The sequence below is a fragment of the Triturus cristatus genome, chromosome 6, assembly GCF_964204655.1.
Source record: "Triturus cristatus chromosome 6, aTriCri1.1, whole genome shotgun sequence".
NCBI lineage: Eukaryota > Metazoa > Chordata > Amphibia > Caudata > Salamandridae > Triturus > Triturus cristatus.
In genome coordinates this window covers 1851248042-1851261072 of record NC_140589.1, presented here as the reverse complement: position 1 = coordinate 1851261072, position 13031 = coordinate 1851248042, and positions in this window count along the sequence as shown.

The following is a 13031-nucleotide window of genomic DNA, read 5'->3' as shown; positions in this document are numbered from 1 at the left end:
TCGGTGCGGACGGTGTTTTTTCCATACGGTTGTGACATCGGACGCACAGGATGGATCTTCACTTTTCACATTTGTACGGTAAATCGTCCGGGGACGTGTCGGACACATTTTCCGACCCGAGGACGTGTGGGGAATTATTCCCAATGCGATTCGTATGGACTTTTTCCCATGCGAATCGTACTTGGCAGTTTGTACAGCACTTGTACGATTCGTACGGTATAAAAAAAAACGGATACGAGTCGTACGGGGAAATTTTTTCCAGGATCCTAATCGGCACCATTTTGTCTAACACCACAAGGAGCATTTAGATATCCCTTGTATGCCCTTTGGTTTGGCATGAGTCATTTTTCAGAGGGTGATACAGAAATTGTCATCTGGTATAAAATGTGTTACTGTATTCCAAGATCACATACTGAGTGTGCACCTAGCCTAATTGTTATTTTTGTTTTGTGTTGAAATTTTTTATTGAATTTTATCATGAAATACAGAGTAACACAGAAATAATAAAATAATGAATTATTGATAATATTAAATACATATGTTGATGATAAATATTAACGAATAAATAAGAAATCATATTATATATAAATATTAAAATAAGTGAGTAGATATATGGTATAAAGAACATGAATAAGAACTGGATATTATACATATTATAATATATAAAATATAAAAGAGAATGACTTTGTGCAAGAAAATTAAAATAATTAGATCAGAGCACACAAATTAAAAAAAAAATTAAAAAAGGGAGGAGAAAATTGATACAAAAAGTGGAAGAAAGAAGAAAAGAAGAGAAAAGAGATAAACTGTAAAGAAGAGAACAGTGAGAGATAATAGAGCCAGAGGAAGGGAGGGAAGAGAAGGAGTACGGGAGTGGGGGAAATAAATTGATGAAGGATAAAGGAAAGGGAAAAAGAAAAGAAATACACAAAATATATTATAATGAATTAGTTAATTCAAGTGTTTGCATTAGGAGAGAGAGTGGAGTTGGCATCAGTGTTAATTTCAGTTTTTAAAAAAGAAGACCAGGTTTGGAGAAATACATCAACTTGATCTTGAAGGTTATAAATTGTGCGCTCATGTAGGGCTGTTTGCATCATTGCCACCAGCCATTCTTCCTGAGAAGGTGGAGAAGGAGACTTCAAATGACGCAAAATACAGATTTTAGCTGTAGCTAATGCAGTGTGTTGAAGACGTATTTGTGATTTAGAAAGTTTTGGAAAGTGTCGAAAATCATGTAGAAGGATTGTGGCAGGTGTAAATGGTAAGGATAATGGCATTGTGGAATGTAAAGTCTTGCCAACAAAGGACCAAAAGGACCTTGTTGCTGGGCAATCGCAAATGATATGAACTATGTCACAACCAGAGGTGGAACATCTCCAGCAATTAGTGTGTAAAAGCAATCCAGCTTTATGTAACTTAGTTGGTGACCAGTGCCATTCATGAAGGATTTTAAATATACAAAATTTAAGCCTTGCTTCACGAACGCCTTTATGTAATCTCTCCAGTATCTTGTCCGATTCAGAAGCCGTATATGAAATAGATAACCGAGATTGCCATTTATTTTGGAGAGCATACGAGAGAGATTGTGAAAATAATGGAGACATAAAGGTTTTATAAAGACCAGAGGTCACTCCTCTAAACTTTCCCCACAGATTTAGGTAAGATAGTATTGGGGACACCTGCAACACCCAAGGGGGAGATCCCAAGTGTTTCCTCAGACATTGTTGAAGTTGAGAGTATCTAGAGGAGTGTTGTATAGGAAGATTAAATTCCTCACATAATTGAGAAAATGATTTAAAATTTCCATCATGGGGAGTAAATACCAGCTGTTTGCCATTAAGGCCAGGATAAAGTGCGACCATTGATATGGATAGCTGAATTGTTCCAAAAGGAGCCTTAACATGAATACACGCATTTGAGCCTGGTTTACGATGCCCCCTTTGCCAAGATTTGTGCATGACTGATAAGATCGGATTCTTGGGATCAGAAGAACTAGTGCAACTACCATATAAAAGAGAAAGATCTGAGTTCTTGGATAAAAGATGACGCTCGATGGAAACACATTGTGGTACATCTTTAGTTCCTGGCAAAAAATAAGAAAATTGGGAGATGTGTAGAGCAAGGGAATAGTGTTCAATGGATGGAAGACCCATACCTCCACATAACTGATGGGCTTTTCATTTTGTCATAGCAAGACGTGGTTTAGCTGAGCCCCATCTAAAAATCTTAATCTTAGAATCTATTAATCTAAGGGTAGATAAAGGAATCTGGAGGGGAAGCATACCTAAAACATAGATGAAACGAGAAAGGGTGACCATTTGGATAGCGTGTACTCTACCCCAAAGAGATAAACCCAGAGCTTTCCACTTATCAAAATCCCTCTGCATTATAGAAAGTAAAGGAGCTAAGTTATCTGCAACCATATCTTCCAAACCTTTGTTGACCAAAATTCCTAGATATTTAAGATGTGAGGACTGCCAATGAAAAGGGAATCCATGAATCACTGCCCTTGTAGTGCCATTAGAAATGGGTAACGCTTCACTTTTGTCCCAATTTATTTTATAACCTGAAAAGGAGGAGAAATCATTAAAAATTTGAAGAAGGGATGGAAGAGATCGAGGAAGATTAGTAAGAGTAAGAAGAATATCATCTGCATGTAAATAGATTTTAGAATGTCCAATTGGGAGAGGCACACCTATAATATCATCAGATTGACGGATAGCAGCAGCAAGTGGCTCCATAGCTAAAAGAAAAAGAAGGGGGAACAATGGGCAACCCTGACGTGTTCCCCTCCGTATTGGAAATGCATTGGACAAAAAACCACTGCAATTAACCTGAGCTGAGGGATTGTCATATAATAAATGCACTTTATTGATGAATTGATCACCCAAACCAAATCTATGCATAATGGTAAAAAGGTATTCCCACTCAATGCGGTCAAACGCTTTTTCTGCATCAAGCGAAGGGGCCAAGGTATCTTCTGAAAGATGTTTAGCAGACCACAAGGTGTGGGCCAGGGTGCGGATATGGTTCCGAGAAGAACGCCCTGGTACAAAACCTACTTGAGTGAAATGTATTAAAGAAGGCAGCACTTTGCGGAGTCGAGACGCAAAGATGCTAGCCAAGATTTTAATATCACAATTTAATAAAGAAATGGGACGATAGCTACCACACAAAAGAGGGTCTTTGCCAGGTTTAGGTAGTACAGCTATAACTGCTTTATTAGAGAGGGGGCCCAATGATGATTCTTTATCAGCCTCAAGAAATGCAGCATGTAACGTATCAATCATACTATGACCTGCCCATCTATAAAATTCAGCAGGGAAGCCATCTTCCCCAGGAGCTTTATGCTAAGGCAGAGCAGTAATGGCTTTAGAGATCTCATATCTTGTGATTTCACCATCAAGCAGAGCTCTACCATCATCAGAAAGACACGGAAGCCTCACCTTCTCTAAAAAAGAGGACATCTTACCTAGGTCTATTTGACTACCTCGAGTATATAAGGATTGATAAAAGGAGGCAAATTCATTAACTATCTCTTGGGGCCTTGTAAGTATGTCACCTTGAGTCGATCGAATAGCTGGAATAGCCATTGCTGCTTCCCTTTGACGTAATTGTGCAGCTAACAACCTCCCAGCCTTCTCCCCTTGCTCGTAATGTCTTCCTTTCATCCTTTGCAAAGCAAATTCAGCTTTGGATGTAAAGAGACTATTAAGAGACATATGTGCTTGCTCCAATAACTTGTGATTATGTAAGGTAGGATCCGACGTATATAAACGGGAATAGAGTTGAATATCTCGTTCTAATTCTGTCTGCTTTGCAATATTATTCTTATTGGCAAGTGCTGCATCGCGCATTAGTTGCCTTCTAATAGTGGCTTTAGCCGCCGCCTAAACAGTTCTGCTGGAGGTGACAGAACCCTGGTTAATAGAGAGATAGTCCTGTAGATGGGATTGTAACTGAAGTTTACCCTTGGGCGTCCTGTGTCTTTGAATGCTCATACGCCATGGTTTACGCCCTGGCCGGGATAGACCTAAATCTAAAGATAAAAGGACAGGAGAATGATCAGACAAGGCTGCTTCTAAGATACGTGATTCCGTGACTAATTGAACTTCTTTGTGCGATATCATAAAATAGTCTAAGCGGGAAAATGTACCATGTGAGGATTAGAAGAACATATATTCTTTGTCTTGTGGATGACTAATACGCTAATGATCAACCAAACCGTTATCCGAAAATATGTCATTCAATACCGCTCTATCCGCTGCATTGGCCTTATCAAACGAACCAGTTTTATCAAAAATAGGATCTTATACCAAATTCCAATCCCCACCAATGAGGTATTGCGAGGCATCAACTGTGAGGAAGCGATTCAAATGACGGAAAAAAGACTTTTTAGTGCCAATCGGAGCATAAATAGACCCAAGACAGATGTAAGAATTTGCGATACGTAATTTGGCAAATACATATCGACCATCAGGATCTGACCAAGTCTTGGAGATCGTGACTGGAAGTGATCTGCGGATAAGAATTGCAACTCCACATTTTCGGACAGGATTAGTATCTGTGGGGTCATTTTTGAGAATGCTGCTGCGAATGACCTTCCCCACCCAATCTCTGCAAAGTTTGTCAGATTCAATCTCATCGAGGTGCATTTCTTGTAATAAAGCAATGTCTACATGTTTGGACTGTAAATAAGAAAGCACCTTCTTCCGTTTAATGTAATGAGTGAGGCCATGGACATTCCGAGGAATTGTAGGTAAAGGATGAATATTAGCCATGATGGGATACAATCAAAAGGGATTGGGAATCAATGTATTAGTCAAAAATGGGAAAAATAAGAGGTAGGAATACAATGGGAGGGAATAGGGCTGTATGGGAAGGGAGAGTACTCTGGTTGATAAGAAAGAGAAAAGTGTAAGAAAATAAGAGTTTTACAGGTTAAGAAAGTTTAGTATATGAAAAGAAAAAGAAAAAGAGAAGAAAAGAAAAAGACTTATGGAGGACAAACGTGATAAAGAAGCAAATAAAGAATATAATAAAGTATTGTATAGAACAATAGAGAAAGATATAACAAAATGTAAAAGAAGGTTCTTATTGATATATATTAGAGGGATCAAAATGTTCTATGAAATCAGTATATTTCTGGCTGTTAAAATATAAAAGAGAATCAAAAAAATTTATATAGATTCGTTACCTACAACTTTTAACTTGTAACCGCGGGTCTGGGCTCACTGGAGCACCACTACGAGTACAGACACCTTAAGGAGGGTGGACAATTAAAATGAATATCAGCCAGGACAATAAATTAGAAAAGCTGTAAAGAGAGTGAAAACTCCTGTGACCCAAATACATATAATAGTATGCGTTAGAAGGATAAGCACATTTCATTAAGAAACATGGATAAGCATTAAACCGGTCTAAAAGCAATAAATGAATGAGAATGAATACTAGAAGTTAAAGTAAACTATTAAAATTATCATTCATAAATACAATTCTCATAATATTTACATAATAAACAACATTTGATAACTTAAATTCATAAATAACTATAAGAAAAAACTTTGGTATTATTTAAGAAAGAATGTCAGCATTGTAAAGATGGATAAAGAGCCTGTTCTTAAAAAGTGAGATAGTAATACATTAAAAGCACATATCATAGCATATAACATATGACCAATGTGAAATAAAATTATAAATAATGTTTAGAATAAAATTCTTTTGATAAAGGGACTGAAATAAGATACATATTAAAATACATAGTAAGTATATCCATAAGGAAAAACACTCAGTAATATATTATAATCATCTATAAGTAGAACTTATTCATCTTTCTGGCACAAGGAGTAAGCATTAACTGAACTTAAAGAGTCAGGTAAGTTGATAAAATGATATTAACTAAGACCGTAACTATGAGAATAATAAATAGGGACTCAACTCATTCTCCATCTGGAGCAGATTTTAAGAGAGATCTGGACTTATCTCTACGTTGATCTTGTGTGGTAGTAATTACAGACTGCAAGGCGGACGCTTGATCCTCATGTGTACGAAAAGGTCGCTCTGTTTCTCTACCTCGAGGACGCACATCCCCAAGGTTGCGTCGCCTTTTATCTGTCGACTGTTGAGGTTGTGTAGAACTTTGACCAGACTGCTCATGAGAAATATGTTGTACATCCATATCCTGAACTGTTAAACTGTCTAGAAAATGCTGTAAGTCTTCAGGGTTGTAAAAGTCTTGTGATTCACCATTTTTAGTAAGGCGGAAGCGAGCTGGGTCATACAGGCCATGCTTGATATCCAACTTCCGCAGTTGTGGTCGCATGGCTAAAAATAGTTTCCTTCTTTCGTTGGTTTCTCTCGAGAAGTCAGCTGCCATATGTATTTGATGTAAACTCACAAAAAAATACCGTATTGGAAAAGATATCAAAGGTTAGTTACAAAAGTGCACAGAACATACACCTTCAAAAATATTAGTTTTTAAAGACGAGAACCCTCACTCACCATGATGGTGACATGCTTCATCATTGGGTCCCCTCTTGCACACAGTGTCCGCAAGGTACACTGTGTGGGCTTCTACTCTCCCTTAGGAGAGGAGCTGAGGTGTTTTAACACTCCAATGTGAGTCTGTGAATGGGGGGCAGAGTGCAAATAATATAAAATGTGATTTAAAACCATCTCTCTATGGAGAAAAATTATTTATTAGCTCTCGCTTAGGGATGGATCTTAAAATAAGGAGTGTGACGATAGGGATAAAATGTTTCCTATCTGACTAGGTCAGGTCAACATGTTTCTGCCAAACTGATGTGAATTCATGGCATTCATCAGGACCATTGTCTTGTCACTCTGCTTAAAAATAATAATGAAAAACCATACTCATAATTCGTAGGTGTTGATAGACCAACATCAATTTGGTCTTCTTACATAAAGCAGATCAATACCTGCCAATACCTTTCATTGGTCCTTATGTTTAGCGGGTATCAAGTTACGCCGCCAACCTCTCCCAAATGGAGCCTATGTATTTGATGGCCATCATAGATGTAAGATCTTTGCGTGCGAGCTGATATTAGTATCTGTCTGATTTGCTCATGTCTCAGAAAACAAGCAATTAGAGGCTGTGGTCGAGAATCTAGGTTTGGTCGTGGAGGACCAATACGATGAGCACGTTGGATTTCCAATGGTGGGTCAAAAGTAGTACCAAGTAATTTGGGAAGAATTTTACATAGAAATAACCAAGCATTTTGGCCTTCAATTTTCTCCGGAAATCCAAAGAAGCGAACATTGTCTCTTCTATTGCGATCTTCCAAGTCAACAAGCTTACTGCGAAGAAGTAGAAAATCCTGGTCCCTGTTTTGTACTGAGTCAAGCCTGTTTTCCACTACAGTTAATCGCTGATCCTGCCCATCAGTTTTTTGATGAAATTGCGCAATATCCGCTCTAATGGATTTGGTTTCTGTCGTGAGGGAGGAAATGTTATTATCCATTTCTGTCAGACGGCAACTAATAGTTGAAATTTCCTGCAAAATACGATTCATAGTTGCTGCTGACTCAGTGGTTGAGTTGACCAAAGATGAAGTAGGTGGTGATGGGGGTGAACCTTTAGTAGGCATAGTGCGCAGTTGCTTATGTGTGTCTACAGGAGGAGACAATTTAGAATTTTTGTTGTAATTTTTGTGATTAGACATCTGTAAAATGTGTCGGCAGAGTGTTGAAAAAACCAGACACAAATGAGGCGATTAACAATCAGATGCAAACAATTAGAGCACGTAGGGGTTAATATGAGGGTGAGAGAGTAAACTTATCACACTTAATCCTGTAGGCTCACGTAAATAAATATTTTAGTCTCTTACCGATAATAATGACAAAAATAATCAGTCACAAATGACAATGTATGGCATCCTATGACATAAAATATTTAGCGTTTGTCACTGAAAAACAACATCAGCATAAGAAACTAGTAAGATACAAATTATAAGAAAAACGAGCTCAATCTTCTACTGCATTGTGTATAAAATCATTAGACCTTCATAACATGCAATATAAAGCTGACAGTGTGTTCACATCATTGAGAGAAAAACGCATAATATGCCATAGAAATTCCTCATAAATTATACTTCATAGGCGGAAAGATATTTCCACTGGACAGTGAGGTGGTATTAAGTGAAGATATTGTGCATTACCAACATGAAAGGGCGCTTTGAAATGAAGAGTAACAGTCTATCTGAAAGCATGTTGGAAATGAATATGTCACAGGAGAGAAAAAAGTATTAGTTGACCTGTGAACTCCATTCTTGAATTTTACTCTCTGCAGGTGTTGGCAGACGAAGGTTGGAGAATATACAAAAAGAAAAAACAGTGAAGAACTTTAACATTTCACACATTAATCGAAGCGCAAAAGGTTGTGTGTGAAGTTTCAATAGAACAACTGAGTTCAGATACTTCAGAAGTATTTGGTGAAAGAATAATTGTTCCAGTCAGAGATAACCTTGAAAAGATACTTCTTACCAGCTGAGAAATATTGAAGCACTGATCAAAGAGAGTCTTTTTCCACTATGCCCGGTAATAAAACCCTCTCAGGAATGAAGCCAGAGGGGCTCTCCGGTTACGCAAGAGCCGAGGCTTCTGAGGCCTAGGACGTGCTTACCGGAGCAGAAAGTATTTCAGTCAGAATTAACCCTAAAAGGGGTTGTTCGACTCTAAAATTCAGCCACAAGTAAAAGTGCTGCTGTGGGAAGGCATAGCTGTCACAGGGGTGATCCTAGCTGAGGTGTAAAGTGCGCCGTCTCCGTCAAGGGTCCGTCTCGCAGTGGAGCCTCACATTCAGGCGGCCATCTTCCTTTGTGGCCAGACCACGCCCCCAACCTAATTGTTATTAAAGAACAATTGTTGGCATTTCTGGCTCTGGGGGAATAATATGCTACGTGTTTGAGTCGTTTCCCTGACGTTACTCAACTAATGAGATTACTTCTGAGAAAGGGTAAGAAATATGAGTGGAATGAAGAATACCAGAGCTCTTTTACTTATGTTAAAGAAAGCAAAGCTAAAGCTCCTATTTTAAGTTTATATAATATGAGTTAAAAGACGGTTTTGGTGAAGGATGCAAGTGCGTATTGCCTGGGTGCAGTTTTGATGCAAATATATGAATGAACTGAACAAGTTCTAGCATTTGCATTGAGACCATTGAAAAGTGTAGAAAGTAGTTATTCTGTGATTGAAAAAGAAGCGTTGGCATGTTGGTGGGAGATGCAATATTTTAGAAACTATTTAAACAAGATTTAAACTAAGAACCGACCATTGGTAGATATTTTCACAACTATCAGTGGAGTGAAGGCCCCTGTTTTTATAGCTATGTTGCTGTTTAGATCCCAGGAATATTCTTTTGAGATGAAGTATGTTCCAGGGATGAGAAACGTCAAAGCTGATTGTCTATCACATTTACAAATACCTTCAGCGGATAATTGTGAAACTGATGGATGGTAACTAATTTAGAAATGTTGTTGGGTGGTGCAATTGCTGCAGAAGAATGGAAGGTGACTTGGGTAGTGATGAAAGTCTGCTGAAGGTAAAACAAAATTTGGCAGGCGGCTGTTAGGAGGAATAAACTAGTAATAAATGACTTAGAAAATACAAATTGGTTTATTCAGTGTTGTCAGTGTAGATGAGATTTTGTACAGAGGTGAAAAACTGGTGATACTAGAGTCTATTGACTAAATTGTTGCATGATGGCATATCGGCCATGATATGTAAGGCAGATGTGAATTTCTGGTGGCCAAATATGGATAAAGACATAAAAAGGTATGTGAGAAATAGCTTATTTTGCAAAGATGTGTTTGTGAGAGAAGGGGTTCCTTAGGAGATAGGAGATAGCTACGCATAATGGTTGCCAGGTTGTTTAAAAAAAGATGGCTGAATTTTTCAGATGTTGCCACTTACAGCATCTCAGGATCATGTCATCTCATCCAAGTGAAAATGGTTTGGCCAGGAGATTTAACAGAGTAGTGATAGAGTCCGCTTTCAAAAAACTGCCCCGTGGTTCAGTGATGAACTACGAGTCACGAAAACAGCATTGAAGCGAGTCGAAAGACAGTGGCAGGGGGTTCCTTCTAAGGAAACTAGGGAGGCCTACCTAATTGAGAGGCGAATTTATCACGGGTTAATCAGGAAGTCCAAAGCAGCATATTACACTATTAGAATTAGTGAAGCTGGTAACTCGATGAAGGAGCTTTTCTTTCTCTACAAAACCCTCTTGAGTGGGAAACCAGCCATTGCTCCAGATGACTGCTCGGTGGAATCCTGTGACAGGATCGCGGACTTCTTCGCCGAAAAGATAGCCAAAATCTACTCGGCATTTCCTAGTCATCCCATTGCTGGGACTGAATTTGCGGAAAGCCCGAGGGAATGGGGGGACAGACATATACTGACCAACTTTGTCAACCCGCCCCCAGAGGACCTACTAAAAATCTGCAGATCCATCAAGTCGGGTTCCCAGCGGGATCCCACCACGCCGAAATGGCTAGCGGATAGCTTACCGGTACTAGAACCATATATCAGACACCTACTGGATGTGTCTTTTAGCACTAAGACCGTGCCCAAAGACTGGAAACAGGCGGTGGTTCTACCTCTCAGGAAGAAACCTAACATTAGCTTTGAGAAGCTAGAGAACCTCCGGCCGATCTCCCTTCTGCCCTACCTGGCCAATGTGGCGGAAAAAACGGTAAACCTGCAACTGATGGATTTCGTGGAAGAGGTTGCCCTACTACACGATACCCAGTTTGGTTTCCGTCCCCGCCACTCAACGGAATCAGCGCTTCTGATGGCTGTGGAGACCCTACGCCAGGGGGTGGATGAGGGTCATACTATGGCCCTCATCCTATTGGACCTGAGTGCAGCATTCAACACTGTAGCTCATACCACCTTGCTACAGTGTCTGAATAGTGGAGGGATATCTGGAGCTGCACTCGCATGGATCCAGTCCTTCCTGACGGGGAGAAGCTTTCAGGTCCGTCAGGGCGAATGTTATTCTAGGGATATTGGATTGGGCCAGGGCGTACCCCAGGGATCGTCTCTGAGCCCCACCCTATTTAATCTATATGTCTCCCCGGTGGCCCCCATTGCTGAGGGCCATGGTCTGCACATAGTGTCCTACGCCGACGACACGCAGCTGGTTATCTCCCTCTCGCGAGCGCCCGGTCTTGCGGTGGACAGTTTCAGAGCCTGCATGCTAGACCTTGTAGCCTGGATGTCCACCAACTGCCTCAAACTAAATGGCAGCAAGACCGAGGTGCTCGTAGTGGGGGGGGACCCATCTGTCTGGTCGTCGGCGTGGTGGCCTCCATGCTTAGGTGAGGTTCCAACACCCTGTCAAGAAGTTCGGAACCTTGGAGTCTGGCTTGATGCTGACCTGTCCTTTGGACCTCAGATAGGCTGTGTGGCGGGTGTCTGCTTCAGCGTCCTGAAAAGTCTACGGAAGGTCTTAGATCTCCTTCCTACGTCAGCCCGTAGAACGCTGGTGCACGCCCTCGTCACATCACGCCTGGACTATGGCAACTTGCTGTACCTGGGAGCAACCAGTAAGGCAATAAATCGCCTTCAGGTGTTGCAGAATGCGGCAGCCCGCCTCATTCTAAAATTTCCCAAAAGATCGGCCCCCAAAACTGCCCTTCGGACTCTTCACTGGTTGCCAGTGAGGAGTAGGGTTGAGTTTAAGGCCCTCTGTACCTGCCACCGCATCCTTACTGGGAAGGCGCCAACACCGCTCCAGAACCTGATCACCAGGTACGTACCCACGCGCGCCCTTCGCTCCTCCCATGGAGGCCTTTTAAAGGTCCCGAGGATAAGGCGGGCTCGCATGGGAGGTAGATCTTTCCGCTACCTGGTGGCAAAGAGCTGGAATGCCCTACCTTTGGACCTCTGTCTGGAATCATCTGAACCTAGCTTCAGGAGGCAGCTAAAAACATACCTATATACACGGTAACCTGCGCAGACTTTACGTTCTAGTCTGCGGGAGTTCTTCTGTTTTAGCGAGGGGACACGCCATTTGAGCGTAACCAAGCGCTTTATAAAACTCCCTTATTATAGAGTGTTTGCAGTTGAAGGCTGGAAGTAATTTGTACTGTAAATAAGAGGGGGAGAAATTTCAACGATTGCTTATCTTTGCTGAATGAGGAGGGAAATGAAGGGTGGATATGATGCTCAGGGAGTGAGAGAGCCAAAGATAAACAGATTATGTGTGAGGAAATACAGGGCCATCTGAGGCCCCACTGATTCTTGTAGATTCTCGTTTTCCTAACTGGCGCCGGCTGGGGTGGGACTCGGTCCCCCAGCATTCTCTGCGGAGTGGGAGCCAGGGCCAGCCTTCCAAATGCCGTGAAGGAATGGTGAAACTCCCACAGCGTGGGTGTTATGTCCTGCGAGACACGTTCTAGTGTCTCGACAGGCATAGAGTTGATAGCCACTCCCCTATTGGAGTGGGTACACTTGCACCCCCACACGCATCCCTCACAGGCGTCACGAGTGACGTGAGCCTGTTAATAAAAGGGCCCGAGTGCACGGGCTCATGGCCAGTTGAGTAACCCTTGCCACGGTGTCAGTCAATTACCACCATGTGGGTCTAGGGCCCACAACATAACATTAGCAACGAGCCAGCACCCCCCACGGCAATGTCCACGGCCACCAGAGACTGCAGTACTGATCTGCCACGACACCGCTCTGGGCGGTCCACAGAGCAACAATCAGAGTCCACCCGTGCCTCAATTCCCAATGATGTATGAAGTGCGGAAGGGCATCCATGCAATCCTGGTGAGTGCGAGAGCCCCCGCTTCACCAGCACCGTGCCCGCTGCCGCGCTCAGGCAGTCATGTTTACAGTCGAGGAGCCCAGTGACCCTCAAGTGAAGCTCCCGCCCTACTCCCACACGAAGCATTGCACCCAGCTACGCACTGTCCACCCACGCTCCCTGGTCTAGCTCCGGCAGCACCCACGCAGGTGTGAATAGTGGGCTCCCACAAATGACACCCCAGAAGAGCGCAGGA